This window comes from Heterodontus francisci, chromosome 8 (assembly GCF_036365525.1).
Source record: "Heterodontus francisci isolate sHetFra1 chromosome 8, sHetFra1.hap1, whole genome shotgun sequence".
Taxonomy (NCBI): Eukaryota; Metazoa; Chordata; class Chondrichthyes; order Heterodontiformes; family Heterodontidae; genus Heterodontus; species Heterodontus francisci.
Genome location: NC_090378.1, coordinates 136,978,609 through 137,001,041, shown reverse-complemented (window position 1 = coordinate 137,001,041; position 22,433 = coordinate 136,978,609).

Below are 22,433 nucleotides of genomic sequence, written 5' to 3'. Positions count from 1 at the left end.
TCTGTGACACTCTCTGAAAGACTCTGACACTCTCTGACACTCTCAGACACTGTCTGACTCTCTCCGAAACTCTCTGACACTCTCTGAATCTCTCTGAAACTCTCCGACACTCTGTGACACTCTCTGAAACTTTCTGGCACTCTCTGACACTCTCTGAAGATCTCTGAAACTCTCTGAAAATCTCTGACACTCTCTGAAACTCTCTGACACTCACTGACACTCTGTGGCACTCACTGACACTCTCTGAAGATCTCTGAAACTCTCTGAAAATCTCTGACGCTCTCTGAAACTCTGTGACACTCTCTGAAAGACTCTGACACTCTCAGGCACTGTCTGACTCTCTCTGAAACTCTCTGACACTCTCTGACACTCCCTGACACTCTCTGAAACTCTCTGACACTCTCTGACACTCTCTGAAACTCTTTGACACTCTTTGACAATCTCAGACACTGTCTGACTCTATCTGAAACTCTCTGACACTCTCTGACACTCCCTGACACTGTCTGAAGCTCTCTGACACTCTCTGACACTGTCTGAAACTCTCTGAAACTCTCTGACACTCTCTGAAACTCTCTGACAATCTCTGACATTCTCAGACACTCTCTGACACTCTCTGACACTCTCTGAAACTGTCTGACACTATCTGACACTTTCCTAATCTCTCGGACAGTCTCTGAATCTTTCTGAAACTCTCCGACACTCTGTGACACTCTCTGAAACTTTCTGGCACTCTCTGACACTCTCTGAAGATCTCTGAAACTCTCTGAAAATCTCTGACACTCTCTGAAACTCTCTGACACTCACTGACACTCTGTGGCACTCTCTGACACTCTCCGGCACACTCAGAAACTGTCAGAAACTCTAAGGCACTCTCTGACACTCTCAGAAATTCTCTGAAACTCTCTGACACTCTCTGAAACCCTCTGACACTCTCTGACACTCTCTGACACTCTCTGAAACTCTTTGACACTCTTTGACACTCTCAGACACTGTCTGACTCTCTCTGAAACTCTCTGAAACTCTCTGACACTCTCTGACATTCCCTGACACTCTCTGAAGCTTTCTGAAACTCTCTGACACTCTGTGACACCCTCTGAAACTCTCTGAAACTCTCGGACACTCTCTGAAACTTTCTGACACTCTCTGAAACTCTCTGAAACCCTTTGTAACTCTCTGACACTCTCAGCAACTCTCAGAAGCTCACTGAAACTCTCTGACACTCTCTGACACTCTCTGAAACTCTCAGACACTCTCAGACTCTCTCTGACACTCTCTGACACTATCTGAGACTCTCTGAAACTCTCTGACACGCTCTGAAATACTCTGAAACTCTCTGACACTCTCTGACATTCTCTGAAACTCTCTGGCACTCTCTGACACTCTCAGACACTCTCTGACACTCTGTGACACTTTCTGAAACTCTCTGACACTATCTGACACTTTCTGAATCTCTCGGACACTCTCTGAATCTCTCTGAAACTCTCCGACACTCTGTGACACTCTCTGAAACTTTCTGGCAATCTCTGACACTCTCTGAAGATCTCTGAAACTCTCTGAAAATCTCTGACACTCTCTGAAACTCTCTGACACTCACTGACACTCTGTGGCACTCACTGACACTCTCTGAAGATCTCTGAAACTCTCTGAAAATCTCTGACACTCTCTGAAACTCTGTGACACTCTCTGAAACACTCTGACACTGTCTGACACTCTCAGACACTGTCTGACTCTCTCTGAAACTCTCTGACACTCTCTGACACTCCCTGACACTCTCTGAAACTCTCTGACAATCTCTGACACTCTCTGAAACTCTTTGACACTCTTTGACAATCTCAGACACTGTCTGACTCTATCTGAAACTCTCTGACACTCTCTGACACTCCCTGACACTGTCTGAAGCTCTCTGACACTCTCTGACACTCTCTGAAACTCTCTGAACCTCTCTGACACTCTCTGAAACTCTCTGAAACTCTCTGACAATCTCTGACACTCTCAGACACTCTCTGACACTCTCTGACACTCTCTGAAACTCTCTTACACTATCTGACACTTTCTGAATCTCTGGGACACTCTCTGAATCTCTCTGAAACTCTCCGGCACTCTGTGACACTCTCTGAAAATTTCTGCCACTCTCTGACACTCTCTGAAGATCTCTGAAACTCTCTGAAAATCTCTGACACTCTCTGAAACTGTCTGACACTCACTGACACTCTGTGGCACTCACTGACACTCTCCGGCACACTCAGAAACTGTCAGAAACTCTCAGGCCCTCTCTGACACTCTCCGAAATTCTCTGAAACTCTCTGACACTCTCTGAAACCCTCTGACACTCTCTGACACTCTCTGACACTCTCTGAAACTCTTTGACACTCTTTGACAATCTCAGACACTGTCTGACTCTCTCTGAAAATCTCTGAAACTCTCCGACACTCCCCGACACTCTCTGAATCTCTCGGACACTCTCTGAAACTTTCTGACAATCTCTGAAGCTCTCTGAAACTCTTTGTAACTCTCTGACACTCTCAGAAACTCTCAGAAGATCACTGAAACTCTCTGACACTCTCTGACACTCTCTGAAACTCTCAGACACTCTCAGACACTCTCTGACACTCTCTGACACTCTCTGACACTATCTGAGACTCTCTGAAACTCTCTGACACTCTCTGAAACTCTCTGAAACTGTCTGACAATCTCTGGCAATCTCTGACACTCTCTGAATCTCTCTGACACTCTCTGAAACTTTCTCACACTCTCTGAAACTCTCTGAAGCTCTCTGAAACTCTCTGAAACTCTCTGAAACTCTCTGACACTCTCTGAAACTCTCTGAAACTCTCTGACACTCTCTGACACTCTCTGAAACTCTCTGACAATCTCTGGCACTCTCAGACCCGCTCAGACACTCTCTGAAGATCTCTGAAACTCTCTGACACTATCTGACACTTTCTGAATCTCTCGGACACTCTCTGAATCTCTCTGAAACTCTCCGACACTCTGTGACACTCTCTGAAACTTTCTGGCAATCTCTGACACTCTCTGAAGATCTCCGAAACTCTCTGAAAATCTCTGACACTCTCTGAAACTCTGTGAAACTCTCTGAAACACTCTAACACTATCTGACACTTTCTGAAACTCTCTGACGCTATCAGACACTTTCTGAAACTCTCGGACACTCTCTGACACACTCTGAAACTCTGTGTCACTCTGTGACACTCTCTGAAACTCTCTGACACTCTCTGAATCTCTTTGAAACTCTCTGACACTGTGTGACACTCTGTAACTCTCTGAAACTCCCGGACACTCTCTGACACTCTCTGAAACTTTCTGACACTCTCTGACACTCTCTGAACATCTCTGAAACTCTCTGAAACTCTCTGACACTCCCTGACACTCTCTGAAGCTTTCTGAAACTCTCTGACACTCTGTGACACCCTCTGAAACTCTCTGAAACTCTCGGACACTCTCTGAAACTTTCTGACACTCTCTGAAACTCTCTGAAACCCTTTGTAACTCTCTGAGACTCTGAGAAGCTCACTGAAACTCTCTGACACTCTCTGACACTCTCTGAAACTCTCAGACACTCTCAGACACTCTCTGACACTCTCTGACACTATCTGAGACTCTCTGAAACTCTCTGACACGCTCTGAAATACTCTGAAACTCTCTGACACTCTCTGACATTCTCTGAAACTCTCTGGCACTCTCTGACACTCTCAGACACTCTCTGACACTCTGTGCCACTTTCTGAAACTCTCTGACACTATCTGACACTTTCTGAATCTCTCGGACACTCTCTGAATCTCTCTGAAACTCTCCGACACTCTGTGACACTCTCTGAAACTTTCTGGCAATCTCTGACACTCTCTGAAGATCTCTGGCACTCTCTGAAAATCTCTGACACTCTCTGAAACTCTGTGACACTCTCTGAAAGACTCTGACACTCTCTGACACTCTCAGACACTGTCTGACTCTCTCTGAAACTCTCTGACACTCTCTGAATCTCAGTGAAACTCTCCGACACTCTGTGACACTCTCTGAAACTTTCTGGCACTCTCTGACACTCTCTGAAGATCTCTGAAACTCTCTGAAAATCTCTGACACTCTCTGAAACTCTCTGACACTCACTGACACTCTGTGGCACTCACTGACACTCTCTGAAGATCTCTGAAACTCTCTGAAAATCTCTGACACTCTCTGAAACTCTGTGACACTCTCTGAAAGACTCTGACACTCTCTGACAATCTCAGACACTGTCTGACTCTCTCTGAAACTCTCTGACACTCTCTGACACTCCCTGACACTCTCTGAAACTCTCTGACACTCTCTGACACTCTCTGAAACTATTTGACACTCTTTGACAATCTCAGACACTGTCTGACTCTATCTGAAACTCTCTGACACTCTCTGACACTCCCTGACACTGTCTGAAGCTCTTTTACACTCTCTGACACTCTCTGAAACTCTCTGAAACTCTCTGACACTCTCTGAAACTCTCTGAAACTCTCTGACAATCTCTGACACTCTCAGACACTCTCTGACACTCTCTGACACTCTCTGAAACTCTCTGACACTATCTGACACTTTCTGAATCTCTCGGACACTCTCTGAATCTCTCTGAAACTCTCCGACACTCTGTGACACTCTCTGAAACTTTCTGGCACTCTCTGACACTCTCTGAAGATCTCTGGCACTCTCTGAAAATCTCTGACACTCTCTGAAACTCTGTGACACTCTCTGAAAGACTCTGACACTCTCTGACACTCTCAGACACTGTCTGACTCTCTCTGAAACTCTCTGACACTCTCTGAATCTCTCTGAAACTCTCCGACACTCTGTGACACTCTCTGAAACTTTCTGGCACTCTCTGACACTCTCTGAAGATCTCTGAAACTCTCTGAAAATCTCTGACACTCTCTGAAACTCTCTGACACTCACTGACACTCTGTGGCACTCACTGACACTCTCTGAAGATCTCTGAAACTCTCTGAAAATCTCTGACACTCTCTGAAACTCTGTGACACTCTCTGAAAGACTCTGACACTCTCTGACACTCTCAGGCACTGTCTGACTCTCTCTGAAACTCTCTGACACTCTCTGACACTCCCTGACACTCTCTGAAACTCTCTGACACTCTCTGACACTCTCTGAAACTCTATGACACTCTTTGACAATCTCAGACACTGTCTGACTCTATCTGAAACTCTCTGACACTCTCTGACACTCTCTGACACTGTCTGAAGCTCTCTGACACTCTCTGACACTGTCTGAAACTCTCTGAAACTCTCTGACACTCTCTGAAACTCTCTGAAACTCTCTGACAATCTCTGACACTCTCAGACACTCTCTGACACTCTCTGACACTCTCTGAAACTCTCTGACACTATCTGACACTTTCTGAATCTCTCGGACAGTCTCTGAAACTCTGTGACACTCTCTGAAAGACTCTGACACTCTCTGACACTCTCAGGCACTGTCTGACTCTCTCTGAAACTCTCTGACACTCTCTGACACTCCCTGACACTCTCTGAAACTCTCTGACACTCTCTGACACTCTCTGAAACTCTATGACACTCTTTGACAATCTCAGACACTGTCTGACTCTATCTGAAACTCTCTGACACTCTCTGACACTCCCTGACACTGTCTGAAGCTCTCTGACACTCTCTGACACTGTCTGAAACTCTCTGAAACTCTCTGACACTCTCTGAAACTCTCTGAAACTCTCTGACAATCTCTGACACTCTCAGACACTCTCTGACACTCTCTGACACTCTCTGACACTCTCTGAAACTGTCTGACACTATCTGACAGTTTCTGAATCTCTCGGACAGTCTCTGAATCTCTCTGAAACTCTCCAACACTCTGCGACACTCTCTGAAACTTTCTGGCACTCTCTGACACTCTCTGAAGATCTCTGAAACTCTGAAAATCTCTGACACTCTCTGAAACTCTCTGACACTCACTGACACTCTGTGGCACTCACTGACACTCTCTGAAGATCTCTGAAACTCTCTGAAAATCTCTGACACTCTCTGAAACTCTGTGACACTCTCTGAAACACTCTGACACTCTCTGACACTCTCCGGCACACTCAGAAACTGTCAGAAACTCTAAGGCACTCTCTGACACTCTCAGAAATTCTCTGAAACTCTCTGACACTCTCTGAAACCCTCTGACACTCTCTGACACTCTCTGACACTCTCTGAAACTCTTTGACACTCTTTGACACTCTCAGACACTGTCTGACTCTCTCTGAAACTCTCTGAAACTCTCTGACACTCTCTGACACTCCCTGACACTCTCTGAAGCTTTCTGAAACTCTCTGACACTCTGTGACACCCTCTGAAACTCTCTGACACTCTCGGACACTCTCTGAAACTTTCTGACACTCTCTGAAACTCTCTGAAACCCTTTGTAACTCTCTGACACTCTCAGCAACTCTCAGAAGCTCACTGAAACTCTCTGACACTCTCTGACACTCTCTGAAACTCTCAGACACTCTCAGACACTCTCTGACACTCTCTGACACTATCTGAGACTCTCTGAAACTCTCTGACACGCTCTGAAATACTCTGAAACTCTCTGACACTCTCTGACATTCTCTGAAACTCTCTGGCACTCTCTGACACTCTCAGACACTCTCTGACACTCTGTGCCACTTTCTGAAACTCTCTGACACTATCTGACACTTTCTGAATCTCTCGGACACTCTCTGAATCTCTCTGAAACTCTCCGACACTCTGTGACACTCTCTGAAACTTTCTGGCAATCTCTGACACTCTCTGAAGATCTCTGGCACTCTCTGAAAATCTCTGACACTCTCTGAAACTCTGTGACACTCTCTGAAAGACTCTGACACTCTCTGACACTCTCAGACACTGTCTGACTCTCTCTGAAACTCTCTGACACTCTCTGAATCTCAGTGAAACTCTCCGACACTCTGTGACACTCTCTGAAACTTTCTGGCACTCTCTGACACTCTCTGAAGATCTCTGAAACTCTCTGAAAATCTCTGACACTCTCTGAAACTCTCTGACACTCACTGACACTCTGTGGCACTCACTGACACTCTCTGAAGATCTCTGAAACTCTCTGAAAATCTCTGACACTCTCTGAAACTCTGTGACACTCTCTGAAAGACTCTGACACTCTCAGACACTGTCTGACTCTCTCTGAAACTCTCTGACACTCTCTGACACTCCCGGACACTCTCTGAAACTCTCTGACACTCTCTGACACTCTCTGAAACTCTTTGACACTCTTTGACAATCTCAGACACTGTCTGACTCTATCTGAAACTCTCTGACACTCTCTGACACTACCTGACACAGTCTGAAGCTCTCTGACACTCTCTGACACTGTCTGAAACTCTCTGAAACTCTCTGACACTCTCTGAAACTCTCTGAAACTGTCTGACAATCTCTGACACTCTCAGACACTCTCTGACACTCTCTGACACTCTCTGAAACTCTCTGACACTATCTGACACTTTCTGAATCTCTCGGACACTCTCTGAAACTCTCTGACACTCACTGACACTCTGTGGCACTCACTGACACTCTCTGAAGATCTCTGAAACTCTCTGAAAATCTCTGACACTCTCTGAAACTCTGTGACACTCTCAGAAACACTCTGACACTCTATGACACTCTCCGGCACTGTCTGACTCTCTCTGAAACTCTCTGACACTCTCTGACACTCCCTGACACTCTCTGAAACTCTCTGACACTCTCTGAAACTCTATGACACTCTTTGACAATCTCAGACACTGTCTGACTCTATCTGAAACTCTCTGACTCCCTCAGACACTCCCTGACACTGTCTGAAGCTCTCTGACACTCTCTGACACTGTCTGAAACTCTCTGAAACTCTCTGACACTCTCTGAAACTCTCTGAAACTCTCTGACAATCTCTGACACTCTCAGACACTCTCTGACACTCTCTGACACTCTCTGAAACTCTCTGACACTATCTGACACTTTCTGAATCTCTCGGACAGTCTCTGAATCTCTCTGAAACTCTCCGACACTCTGTGACACTCTCTGAAACTTTCTGGCACTCTCTGACACTCTCTGAAGATCTCTGGCACTCTCTGAAAATCTCTGACACTCTCTGAAACTCTGTGACACTCTCTGAAAGACTCTGACACTCTCTGACACTCTCAGACACTGTCTGACTCTCTCTGAAACTCTCTGACACTCTCTGAATCTCAGTGAAACTCTCAATCTGTGACACTCTCTGAAACTTTCTGGCACTCTCTGACACTCTCTGAAGATCTCTGAAACTCTCTGAAAATCTCTGACACTCTCTGAAACTCTCTGACACTCACTGACACTCTGTGGCACTCACTGACACTCTCTGAAGATCTCTGAAACTCTCTGAAAATCTCTGACACTCTCTGAAACTCTGTGACACACTCTGAAAGACTCTGACACTCTCAGACACTGTCTGACTCTCTCTGAAACTCTCTGACACTCTCTGACACTCCCGTACACTCTCTGAAACTCTCTGACACTCTCTGACACTCTCTGAAACTCTTTGACACTCTTTGACAATCTCAGACACTGTCTGACTCTATCTGAAACTCTCTGACACTCTCTGACACTACCTGACACAGTCTGAAGCTCTCTGACACTCTCTGACACTGTCTGAAACTCTCTGAAACTCTCTGACACTCTCTGAAACTCTCTGAAACTGTCTGACAATCTCTGACACTCTCAGACACTCTCTGACACTCTCTGACACTCTCTGAAACTCTCTGACACTATCTGACACTTTCTGAATCTCTCGGACACTCTCTGAAACTCTCTGACACTCACTGACACTCTGTGGCACTCACTGACACTCTCTGAAGATCTCTGAAACTCTCTGAAAATCTCTGACACTCTCTGAAACTCTGTGACACTCTCAGAAACACTCTGACACTCTATGACACTCTCCGGCACTGTCTGACTCTCTCTGAAACTCTCTGACACTCTCTGACACTCCCTGACACTCTCTGAAACTCTCTGACACTCTCTGACACTCTCTGAAACTCTATGACACTCTTTGACAATCTCAGACACTGTCTGACTCTATCTGAAACTCTCTGACTCCCTCTGACACTCCCTGACACTGTCTGAAGCTCTCTGACACTCTCTGACACTGTCTGAAACTCTCTGAAACTCTCTGACACTCTCTGAAACTCTCTGAAACTCTCTGACAATCTCTGACACTCTCAGACACTCTCTGACACTCTCTGACACTCTCTGAAACTCTCTGACACTATCTGACACTTTCTGAATCTCTCGGACAGTCTCTGAATCTCTCTGAAACTCTCCGACACTCTGTGACACTCTCTGAAACTTTCTGGCACTCTCTGACACTCTCTGAAGATCTCTGGCACTCTCTGAAAATCTCTGACACTCTCTGAAACTCTGTGACACTCTCTGAAAGACTCTGACACTCTCTGACACTCTCAGACACTGTCTGACTCTCTCTGAAACTCTCTGACACTCTCTGAATCTCTCTGAAACTCTCCGACACTCTGTGACACTCTCTGAAACTTTCTGGCACTCTCTGACACTCTCTGAAGATCTCTGAAACTCTCTGAAAATATCTGACACTCTCTGAAACTCTCTGACACTCACTGACACTCTGTGGCACTCACTGACACTCTCTGAAGATCTCTGGCACTCTCTGAAAATCTCTGACACTCTCTGAAACTCTGTGACACTCTCTGAAAGACTCTGACACTCTCTGACACTCTCAGACACTGTCTGACTCTCTCTGAAACTCTCTGACACTCTCTGAATCTCTCTGAAACTATCTGACACTTTCTGAATCTCTCGGACACTCTCGGAATCTCTCTGAAACTCTCCGACACTCTGTGACACTCTCTGAAACTTTCTGGCACTCTCTGACACTCTCTGAAGATCTCTGAAATTCTCTGAAAATCTCTGACACTCTCTGAAACTCTGTGACACTCTCTGACACTCTCCGGCACACTCAGAAACTGTCAGAAACTCTAAGGCACTCTCTGACACTCTCAGAAATGCTCTGAAGCTCTCAGACACTCTCTGAAACCCTCGGACACTCTCTGACACTCTCTGACACTCTCTGAAACTCTTTGACACTCTTTGACACTCTCAGACACTGTCTGACTCTCTCTGAAACTCTCTGAAACTCTCTGACACTCTCTGACACTCCCTGACACTCTCTGAAGCTTTCTGAAACTCTCGGACACTCTGTGACACCCTCTGAAACTCTCTGAAACTCTCGGACACTCTCTGAAACTTTCTGACACTCTCTGAAACTCTCTGAAACCCTTTGTAACTCTCTGACACTCTCAGAAACTCTCAGAAGCTCACTGAAACTCTCTGACACTCTCTGACACTCTCTGAAACTCTCAGACAATCTCAGACACTCTCTGACACTCTCTGACACTATCTGAGACTCTCTGAAACTCTCTGACGCGCTCTGAAATACTCTGAAACTCTCTGACACTCTCTGACATTCTCTGAAACTCTCTGGCACTCTCTGACACTCTCCGACACTCTCTGACACTTTGTGACACTTTCTGAAACTCTCTGACACTATCTGACACTGTCTGAATCTCTCGGACACTCTCTGAATCTCTCTGAAACTCTCCGACACTCTGTGACACTCTCTGAAACTTTCTGGCACTCTCTGACACTCTCTGAAGATCTCTGGCACTCTCTGAAAATCTCTGACACTCTCTGAAACTCTGTGACACTCTCTGAAAGACTCTGACACTCTCTGACACTCTCAGACACTGTCTGACTCTCTCTGAAACTCTCTGACACTCTCTGAATCTCTCTGAAACTCTCCGACACTCTGTGACACTCTCTGAAACTTTCTGGCACTCTCTGACACTCTCTGAAGATCTCTGAAACTCTCTGAAAATCTCTGACACTCTCTGAAACTCTCTGACACTCACTGACACTCTGTGGCACTCACTGACACTCTCTGAAGATCTCTGAAACTCTCTGAAAATCTCTGACACTCTCTGAAACTCTGTGACACTCTCTGAAAGACTCTGACACTCTCTGACACTCTCAGGCACTGTCTGACTCTCTCTGAAACTCTCTGACTCTCTCTGACATTCTCTGAAACTCTCTGGCACTCTCTGACACTCTCTGACACTATCTGACACTGTCTGAATCTCTCGGACACTCTCTGAATCTCTCTGAAACTCTCCGACACTCTCTGACACTCTCTGAAACTTTCTGGCACTCTCTGACACTCTCTGAAGATCTCTGGCACTCTCTGAAAATCTCTGACACTCTCTGAAACTCTGTGACACTCTCTGAAAGACTCTGACACTCTCTGACACTCTCAGACACTGTCTGACTCTCTCTGAAACTCTCTGACACTCTCAGGCACTGTCTGACTCTCTCTGAAACTCTCTGACACTCTCTGACACTCCCTGACACTCTCTGAAACTCTCTGACACTCTCTGACACTCTCTGAAACTCTTTGACACCCTTTGACAATCTCTGACACTGTCTGACTCTATCTGAAACTCTCTGACACTCTATGACACTCCCTGACACTGTCTGAAGCTCTCTGCCACTCTCTGACACTGTCTGAAACTCTCTGAAACTCTCTGACACTCTCTGAAACTCTCTGAAACACTCTGAAACTCTCTGACAATCTCTGACACTCTCAGACACTCTCTGACACTCTCTGACACTCTCTGAAACTCTCTGACACTATCTGACACTTTCTGAATCTCTCGGACAGTCTCTGAATCTCTCTGAAACTCTCCGACACTCTGTGACACTCTCTGAAACTTTCTGGCACTCTCTGACACTCTCTGAAGATCTCTGAAACTCTCTGAAAATCTCTGACACTCTCTGAAACTCTCTGACACTCACTGACACTCTGTGGCACTCACTGACACTCTCTGAAGATCTCTGAAACTCTCTGAAAATCTCTGACACTCTCTGAAACTCTGTGACACTCTCTGAAACACTCTGATACTCTCTGACACTCTCCGGCACACTCAGAAACTGTCAGAAACTCTAAGGCACTCTCTGACACTCTCAGAAATTCTCTGAAACTCTCTGAAACTCTTTGACACTCTTTGACACTCTCAGACACTGTCTGACTCTCTCTGAAACTCTCTGAAACTCTCTGACACTCTCTGACACTCCCTGACACCCTCTGAAGCTTTCTGAAACTCTCTGACACTCTGTGACACCCTCTGAAACTCTCTGAAACTCTCTGACACTCTCTGAAACTTTCTGACACTCTCTGAAACTCTCTGAAACCCTTTGTAACTCTCTGACACTCTCAGCAACTCTCAGAAGCTCACTGAAACTCTCTGACACTCCCTGACACTCTCTGAAGCTTTCTGAATCTCTCTGACACTCTGTGACACCCTCTGAAACTCTCTGAAACTCTCGGACAATCTCTGAAATTTTCTGACACTCTCTGAAACACTCTGAAACTCTTTGTAACTCTCTGACACTCTCAGAAACTCTCAGAAGCTCACTGAAACTCTCTGACACTCTCTGAAACTCTCAGACACTCTCAGACACTCTCTGACACTCTCTGACACTATCTGTGACTCTCTGAAACTCTCTGACACTCTCTGAAATTCTCTGAAACTCTCTGACACTATCTGACACTTTCTGAATCTCTCGGACACTCTCTGAATCTCTCTGAAACTCTCCGACACTCAGTGACATTCTCTGAAACTTTCTGGCACTCTCTGACACTCTCTGAAGATCTCTGGCACTCTCTGACACTCTCTGAAAGTCTGTGACACTCTCTGAAAGACTCTGACACTCTCTTACACTCTCAGACACTCTCTGACACTCTCTGACACTTTCTGAAACTCTCTGACACTATCTGACTCTTTCTGAAACTCTCGGACAGTCTCTGACACACTCTGCAACTCTATGACAATCTGTGACACTCTCTGACACTCTCTGAATCTCTCGGAAAAGCTCTGACACTCTGTGACACTCTCTGAAACTCTCTGAAACTCCCTGACACTCTCTGACTCTCTCTGAAACTTTCTGACACTCTCTGACACTCTCTGAACATCTCTGAAACTCTCTGAAAATCTCTGACACTCTCTGACACTCTCTGAACATCTCTGAAACTCTCTGAAAATCTCTGACACTCTCTGACACTCTCTGACACTGTCAGATACTCTCTGACTCTTTCAGACACACTCCGACACACTCAGAAACTCTCAGAAACCCTCTGGAACTCTGACACTCTCAGAAAGTCTCTGAAACACTCTGACACTCTCTGAAACTCTCTGACACTCTCTGACGCTCTCTGACGCGCTCTGAAACTCTGTGACACACTTTGACACTCTCTGACACTCACTGACTCTCTCTGAAACTCTCTGACACTCTCAGAAAGTCTCTGAAACACTCTGACACTCTCTGAAACTCTCTGACACTCTCTGACGCTCTGTGACGCGCTCTGAAACTCTGTGACACACTTTGACACTCTCTGACACTCACTGACTCTCTCTGAATCACTCTGACACTCTGTGACACTCTCTGAAACTCTCTGACACTCTCTGAAACTTTCTGACACTCTCTGAAACTCTCTGAAGCTCTCTGAAACTCTCTGAAACTCTCAGACACTCTCTGACACTCTCTGAAACTCTCTGAAACTCTCTGACACTCTCTGACACTCTCTGAAACTCTCTGACAATCTCTGGCACTCTCAGACACTCTCAGACACTCTCTGAAGATCTCTGAAACTCTCTGACACTATCTGACACTTTCTGAATCTCTCGGACACTCTCTGAATCTCTCTGAAACTCTCCGTCACTCTGTGACACTCTCTGAAACTCTCAGACAATCTCAGACACTCTCTGACACTCTCTGACACTATCTGAGACTCTCTGAAACTCTCTGACGCGCTCTGAAATACTCTGAAACTCTCTGACACTCTCTGACATTCTCTGAAACTCTCTGGCACTCTCTGACACTCTCCGACACTCTCTGACACTTTGTGACACTTTCTGAAACTCTCTGACACTATCTGACACTGTCTGAATCTCTCGGACACTCTCTGAATCTCTCTGAAACTCTCCGACACTCTGTGACACTCTCTGAAACTTTCTGGCACTCTCTGACACTCTCTGAAGATCTCTGGCACTCTCTGAAAATCTCTGACACTCTCTGAAACTCTGTGACACTCTCTGAAAGACTCTGACACTCTCTGACACTCTCAGACACTGTCTGACTCTCTCTGAAACTCTCTGACACTCTCTGAATCTCTCTGAAACTCTCCGACACTCTGTGACACTCTCTGAAACTTTCTGGCACTCTCTGACACTCTCTGAAGATCTCTGAAACTCTCTGAAAATCTCTGACACTCTCTGAAACTCTCTGACACTCACTGATACTCTGTGGCACTCACTGACACTCTCTGAAGATCTCTGAAACTCTCTGAAAATCTCTGACACTCTCTGAAACTCTGTGACACTCTCTGAAAGACTCTGACACTCTCTGACACTCTCAGGCACTGTCTGACTCTCTCTGAAACTCTCTGACACTCTCTGACATTCTCTGAAACTCTCTGGCACTCTCTGACACTCTCTGACACTATCTGACACTGTCTGAATCTCTCGGACACTCTCTGAATCTCTCTGAAACTCTCCGACACTCTCTGACACTCTCTGAAACTTTCTGGCACTCTCTGACACTCTCTGAAGATCTCTGGCACTCTCTGAAAATCTCTGACACTCTCTGAAACTCTGTGACACTCTCTGAAAGACTCTGACACTCTCTGACACTCTCAGACACTGTCTGACTCTCTCTGAAACTCTCTGACACTCTCAGGCACTGTCTGACTCTCTCTGAAACTCTCTGACACTCTCTGACACTCCCTGACACTCTCTGAAACTCTCTGACACTCTCTGACACTCTCTGAAACTCTTTGACACCCTTTGACAATCTCAGACACTGTCTGACTCTATCTGAAACTCTCTGACACTCTATGACACTCCCTGACACTGTCTGAAGCTCTCTGCCACTCTCTGACACTGTCTGAAACTCTCTGAAACTCTCTGACACTCTCTGAAACTCTCTGAAACACTCTGAAACTCTCTGACAATCTCTGACACTCTCAGACACTCTCTGACACTCTCTGACACTCTCTGAAACTCTCTGACACTATCTGACACTTTCTGAATCTCTCGGACAGTCTCTGAATCTCTCTGAAACTCTCCGACACTCTGTGACACTCTCTGAAACTTTCTGGCACTCTCTGACACTCTCTGAAGATCTCTGAAACTCTCTGAAAATCTCTGACACTCTCTGAAACTCTCTGACACTCACTGACACTCTGTGGCACTCACTGACACTCTCTGAAGATCTCTGAAACTCTCTGAAAATCTCTGACACTCTCTGAAACTCTGTGACACTCTCTGAAACACTCTGACACTCTCTGACACTCTCCGGCACACTCAGAAACTGTCAGAAACTCTAAGGCACTCTCTGACACTCTCAGAAATTCTCTGAAACTCTCTGAAACTCTTTGACACTCTTTGACACTCTCAGACACTGTCTGACTCTCTCTGAAACTCTCTGAAACTCTCTGACACTCTCTGACACTCCCTGACACTCTCTGAAGCTTTCTGAAACTCTCTGACACTCTGTGACACCCTCTGAAACTCTCTGAAACTCTCTGACACTCTCTGAAACTTTCTGACACTCTCTGAAACTCTCTGAAACCCTTTGTAACTCTCTGACACTCTCAGCAACTCTCAGAAGCTCACTGAAACTCTCTGACACTCCCTGACACTCTCTGAAGCTTTCTGAATCTCTCTGACACTCTGTGACACCCTCTGAAACTCTCTGAAACTCTCGGACAATCTCTGAAATTTTCTGACACTCTCTGAAACACTCTGAAACTCTTTGTAACTCTCTGACACTCTCAGAAACTCTCAGAAGCTCACTGAAACTCTCTGACACTCTCTGAAACTCTCAGACACTCTCAGACACTCTCTGACACTCTCTGACACTATCTGTGACTCTCTGAAACTCTCTGACACTCTCTGAAATTCTCTGAAACTCTCTGACACTATCTGACACTTTCTGAATCTCTCGGACACTCTCTGAATCTCTCTGAAACTCTCCGACACTCAGTGACATTCTCTGAAACTTTCTGGCACTCTCTGACACTCTCTGAAGATCTCTGGCACTCTCTGACACTCTCTGAAAGTCTGTGACACTCTCTGAAAGACTCTGACACTCTCTTACACTCTCAGACACTCTCTGACACTCTCTGACACTTTCTGAAACTCTCTGACACTATCTGACTCTTTCTGAAACTCTCGGACAGTCTCTGACACACTCTGCAACTCTATGACAATCTGTGACACTCTCTGACACTCTCTGAATCTCTCGGAAAAGCTCTGACACTCTGTGACACTCTCTGAAACTCTCTGAAACTCCCTGACACTCTCTGACTCTCTCTGAAACTTTCTGACACTCTCTGACACTCTCTGAACATCTCTGAAACTCTCTGAAAATCTCTGACACTCTCTGACACTCTCTGAACATCTCTGAAACTCTCTGAAAATCTCTGACACTCTCTGACACTCTCTGACACTGTCAGATACTCTCTGACTCTTTCAGACACACTCCGACACACTCAGAAACTCTCAGAAACCCTCTGGAACTCTGACACTCTCAGAAAGTCTCTGAAACACTCTGACACTCTCTGAAACTCTCTGACACTCTCTGACGCTCTCTGACGCGCTCTGAAACTCTGTGACACACTTTGACACTCTCTGACACTCACTGACTCTCTCTGAAACTCTCTGACACTCTCAGAAAGTCTCTGAAACACTCTGACACTCTCTGAAACTCTCTGACACTCTCTGACGCTCTCTGACGCGCTCTGAAACTCTGTGACACACTTTGACACTCTCTGACACTCACTGACTCTCTCTGAATCACTCTGACACTCTGTGACACTCTCTGAAACTCTCTGACACTCTCTGAAACTTTCTGACACTCTCTGAAACTCTCTGAAGCTCTCTGAAACTCTCTGAAACTCTCAGACACTCTCTGACACTCTCTGAAACTCTCTGAAACTCTCTGACACTCTCTGACACTCTCTGAAACTCTCTGACAATCTCTGGCACTCTCAGACACTCTCTGAAGATCTCTGAAACTCTCTGACACTATCTGACACTTTCTGAATCTCTCGGACACTCTCTGAATCTCTCTGAAACTCTCCGACACTCTGTGACACTCTCTGAAACTTTCTGGCACTCTCTGACACTCTCTGAAGATCTCTGAAACTCTCTGAAAATCTCTGACACTCTCTGAAACTCTGTGAAACTCTCTGAAACACTCTGACACTATCTGACACTTTCTGAATCTCTCTGACACTATCTGACACTTTCTGAAACTCTCGGACACTCTCTGACACACTCTGAAACTCTGTGTCACTCTGTGACACTCTCTGAAACTCTCTGACACTCTCTGAATCTCTTTGAAACTCTCTGACACTGTGTGACACTCTGTAACTCTCTGAAACTCCCGGACACTCTCTGACACTCTCTGAAACTTTCTGACACTCTCTGACACTCTCTGAACATCTCTGAAACTCTCTGAAAATCTCTGACACTCTCTGACACTCTGTGACACTCTCAGATACTCTCTGCCTCCCGCAGACACACTTCGACACACTCAGAAACTCTCAGAAACTCTCTGGCACTCTCTGACACTCTCTGAAACTCTCTGACACTCTCTGACAATCTCTGACACTCTCTGAAACTCTTTGACACTCTTTGACACTCTCAGACACTGTCTGACTCTCTTTGAAACTCTCTGACACTCTCTGACACTCCCTGACACTCTCTGAAACTCTCTGACACTCTCTGACACTCTCTGAAACTCTTTGACACTCTTTGACAATCTCAGACACTATCTGACTCTATCTGAAACTCTCTGACACTCTCTGACACTCCCTGACACTGTCTGAAGCTCTCTGACACTCTCTGACACTCTCTGAAACTCTCTGAAACTCTCTGACACTCTCTGACACTCTCTGAAACTCTCTGACAATCTCTGACACTCTCAGACACTCTCTGACACTCTCTGACACTTTCTGAAACTCTCTGACACTATCTGACACTTTCTGAATCTCTCGGACACTCTCTGAATCTCTGTGACACTCTCTGAAAGACTCTGACACTCTCTGACACTCTCAGACACTGTCTGACTCTCTCTGAAACTCTCTGACACTCTCTGAATCTCTCTGAAACTATCTGACACTTTCTGAATCTCTCGGACACTCTCGGAATCTCTCTGAAACTCTCCGACACTCTGTGACACTCTCTGAAACTTTCTGGCACTCTCTGACACTCTCTGAAGATCTCTGAAATTCTCTGAAAATCTCTGACACTCTCTGAAACTCTGTGACACTCTCTGACACTCTCCGGCACACTCAGAAACTGTCAGAAACTCTAAGGCACTCTCTGACACTCTCAGAAATGCTCTGAAGCTCTCAGACACTCTCTGAAACCCTCGGACACTCTCTGACACTCTCTGACACTCTCTGAAACTCTTTGACACTCTTTGACACTCTCAGACACTGTCTGACTCTCTCTGAAACTCTCTGAAACTCTCTGACACTCTCTGACACTCCCTGACACTCTCTGAAGCTTTCTGAAACTCTCGGACACTCTGTGACACCCTCTGAAACTCTCTGAAACTCTCGGACACTCTCTGAAACTTTCTGACACTCTCTGAAACTCTCTGAAACCCTTTGTAACTCTCTGACACTCTCAGAAACTCTCAGAACCTCACTGAAACTCTCTGACACTCTCTGACACTCTCTGAAACTCTCAGACAATCTCAGACACTCTCTGACACTCTCTGACACTATCTGAGACTCTCTGAAACTCTCTGACGCGCTCTGAAATACTCTGAAACTCTCTGACACTCTCTGACATTCTCTGAAACTCTCTGGCACTCTCTGACACTCTCCGACACTCTCTGACACTTTGTGACACTTTCTGAAACTCTCTGACACTATCTGACACTGTCTGAATCTCTCGGACACTCTCTGAATCTCTCTGAAACTCTCCGACACTCTGTGACACTCTCTGAAACTTTCTGGCACTCTCTGACACTCTCTGAAGATCTCTGGCACTCTCTGAAAATCTCTGACACTCTCTGAAACTCTGTGACACTCTCTGAAAGACTCTGACACTCTCTGACACTCTCAGACACTGTCTGACTCTCTCTGAAACTCTCTGACACTCTCTGAATCTCTCTGAAACTCTCCGACACTCTGTGACACTCTCTGAAACTTTCTGGCACTCTCTGACACTCTCTGAAGATCTCTGAAACTCTCTGAAAATCTCTGACACTCTCTGAAACTCTCTGACACTCACTGACACTCTGTGGCACTCACTGACACTCTCTGAAGATCTCTGAAACTCTCTGAAAATCTCTGACACTCTCTGAAACTCTGTGACACTCTCTGAAAGACTCTGACACTCTCTGACACTCTCAGGCACTGTCTGACTCTCTCTGAAACTCTCTGACTCTCTCTGACATTCTCTGAAACTCTCTGGCACTCTCTGACACTCTCTGACACTATCTGACACTGTCTGAATCTCTCGGACACTCTCTGAATCTCTCTGAAACTCTCCGACAATCTCTGACACTCTCTGAAACTTTCTGGCACTCTCTGACACTCTCTGAAGATCTCTGGCACTCTCTGAAAATCTCTGACACTCTCTGAAACTCTGTGACACTCTCTGAAAGACTCTGACACTCTCTGACACTCTCAGACACTGTCTGACTCTCTCTGAAACTCTCTGACACTCTCAGGCACTGTCTGACTCTCTCTGAAACTCTCTGACACTCTCTGACACTCCCTGACACTCTCTGAAACTCTCTGACACTCTCTGACACTCTCTGAAACTCTTTGACACCCTTTGACAATCTCAGACACTGTCTGACTCTATCTGAAACTCTCTGACACTCTATGACACTCCCTGACACTGTCTGAAGCTCTCTGCCACTCTCTGACACTGTCTGAAACTCTCTGAAACTCTCTGACACTCTCTGAAACTCTCTGAAACACTCTGAAACTCTCTGACAATCTCTGACACTCTCAGACACTCTCTGACACTCTCTGACACTCTCTGAAACTCTCTGACACTATCTGACACTTTCTGAATCTCTCGGACAGTCTCTGAATCTCTCTGAAACTCTCCGACACTCTGTGACACTCTCTGAAACTTTCTGGCACTCTCTGACACTCTCTGAAGATCTCTGAAACTCTCTGAAAATCTCTGACACTCTCTGAAACTCTCTGACACTCACTGACACTCTGTGGCACTCACTGACACTCTCTGAAGATCTCTGAAACTCTCTGAAAATCTCTGACACTCTCTGAAACTCTGTGACACTCTCTGAAAGACTCTGACACTCTCTGACACTCTCAGGCACTGTCTGACACTCTCTGAAACTCTCTGACACTCACTGACACTCTGTGGCACTCACTGACACTCTCTGAAGATCTCTGAAACTCTCTGAAAATCTCTGACACTCTCTGAAACTCTGTGACACTCTCTGAAAGACTCTGACACTCTCTGACACTCTCAGGCACTGTCTGACTCTCTCTGAAACTCTCTGACTCTCTCTGACATTCTCTGAAACTCTCTGGCACTCTCTGACACTCTCTGACACTATCTGACACTGTCTGAATCTCTCGGACACTCTCTGAATCTCTCTGAAACTCTCCGACACTCTCTGACACTCTCTGAAACTTTCTGGCACTCTCTGACACTCTCTGAAGATCTCTGGCACTCTCTGAAAATCTCTGACACTCTCTGAAACTCTGTGACACTCTCTGAAAGACTCTGACACTCTCTGACACTCTCAGACACTGTCTGACTCTCTCTGAAACTCTCTGACACTCTCAGGCACTGTCTGACTCTCTCTGAAACTCTCTGACACTCTCTGACACTCTCTGAAACTCTCTGACACTCTCTGACACTCTCTGAAACTCTTTGACACCCTTTGACAATCTCAGACACTGTCTGACTCTATCTGAAACTCTCTGACACTCTATGACACTCCCTGACACTGTCTGAAGCTCTCTGCCACTCTCTGACACTGTCTGAAACTCTCTGAAACTCTCTGACACTCTCTGAAACTCTCTGAAACACTCTGAAACTCTCTGACAATCTCTGACACTCTCAGACACTCTCTGACACTCTCTGACACTCTCTGAAACTCTCTGACACTATCTGACACTTTCTGAATCTCTCGGACAGTCTCTGAATCTCTCTGAAACTCTCCGACACTCTGTGACACTCTCTGAAACTTTCTGGCACTCTCTGACACTCTCTGAAGATCTCTGAAACTCTCTGAAAATCTCTGACACTCTCTGAAACTCTCTGACACTCACTGACACTCTGTGGCACTCACTGACACTCTCTGAAGATCTCTGAAACTCTCTGAAAATCTCTGACACTCTCTGAAACTCTGTGACACTCTCTGAAACACTCTGACACTCTCTGACACTCTCCGGCACACTCAGAAACTGTCAGAAACTCTAAGGCACTCTCTGACACTCTCAGAAATTCTCTGAAACTCTCTGAAACTCTTTGACACTCTTTGACACTCTCAGACACTGTCTGACTCTCTCTGAAACTCTCTGAAACTCTCTGACACTCTCTGACACTCCCTGACACTCTCTGAAGCTTTCTGAAACTCTCTGACACTCTGTGACACCCTCTGAAACTCTCTGAAACTCTCTGACACTCTCTGAAACTTTCTGACACTCTCTGAAACTCTCTGAAACCCTTTGTAACTCTCTGACACTCTCAGCAACTCTCAGAAGCTCACTGAAACTCTCTGACACTCCCTGACACTCTCTGAAGCTTTCTGAATCTCTCTGACACTCTGTGACACCCTCTGAAACTCTCTGAAACTCTCGGACAATCTCTGAAATTTTCTGACACTCTCTGAAACACTCTGAAACTCTTTGTAACTCTCTGACACTCTCAGAAACTCTCAGAAGCTCACTGAAACTCTCTGACACTCTCTGAAACTCTCAGACACTCTCAGACACTCTCTGACACTCTCTGACACTATCTGTGACTCTCTGAAACTCTCTGACACTCTCTGAAATTCTCTGAAACTCTCTGACACTATCTGACACTTTCTGAATCTCTCGGACACTCTCTGAATCTCTCTGAAACTCTCCGACACTCAGTGACATTCTCTGAAACTTTCTGGCACTCTCTGACACTCTCTGAAGATCTCTGGCACTCTCTGACACTCTCTGAAAGTCTGTGACACTCTCTGAAAGACTCTGACACTCTCTTACACTCTCAGACACTCTCTGACACTCTCTGACACTTTCTGAAACTCTCTGACACTATCTGACTCTTTCTGAAACTCTCGGACAGTCTCTGA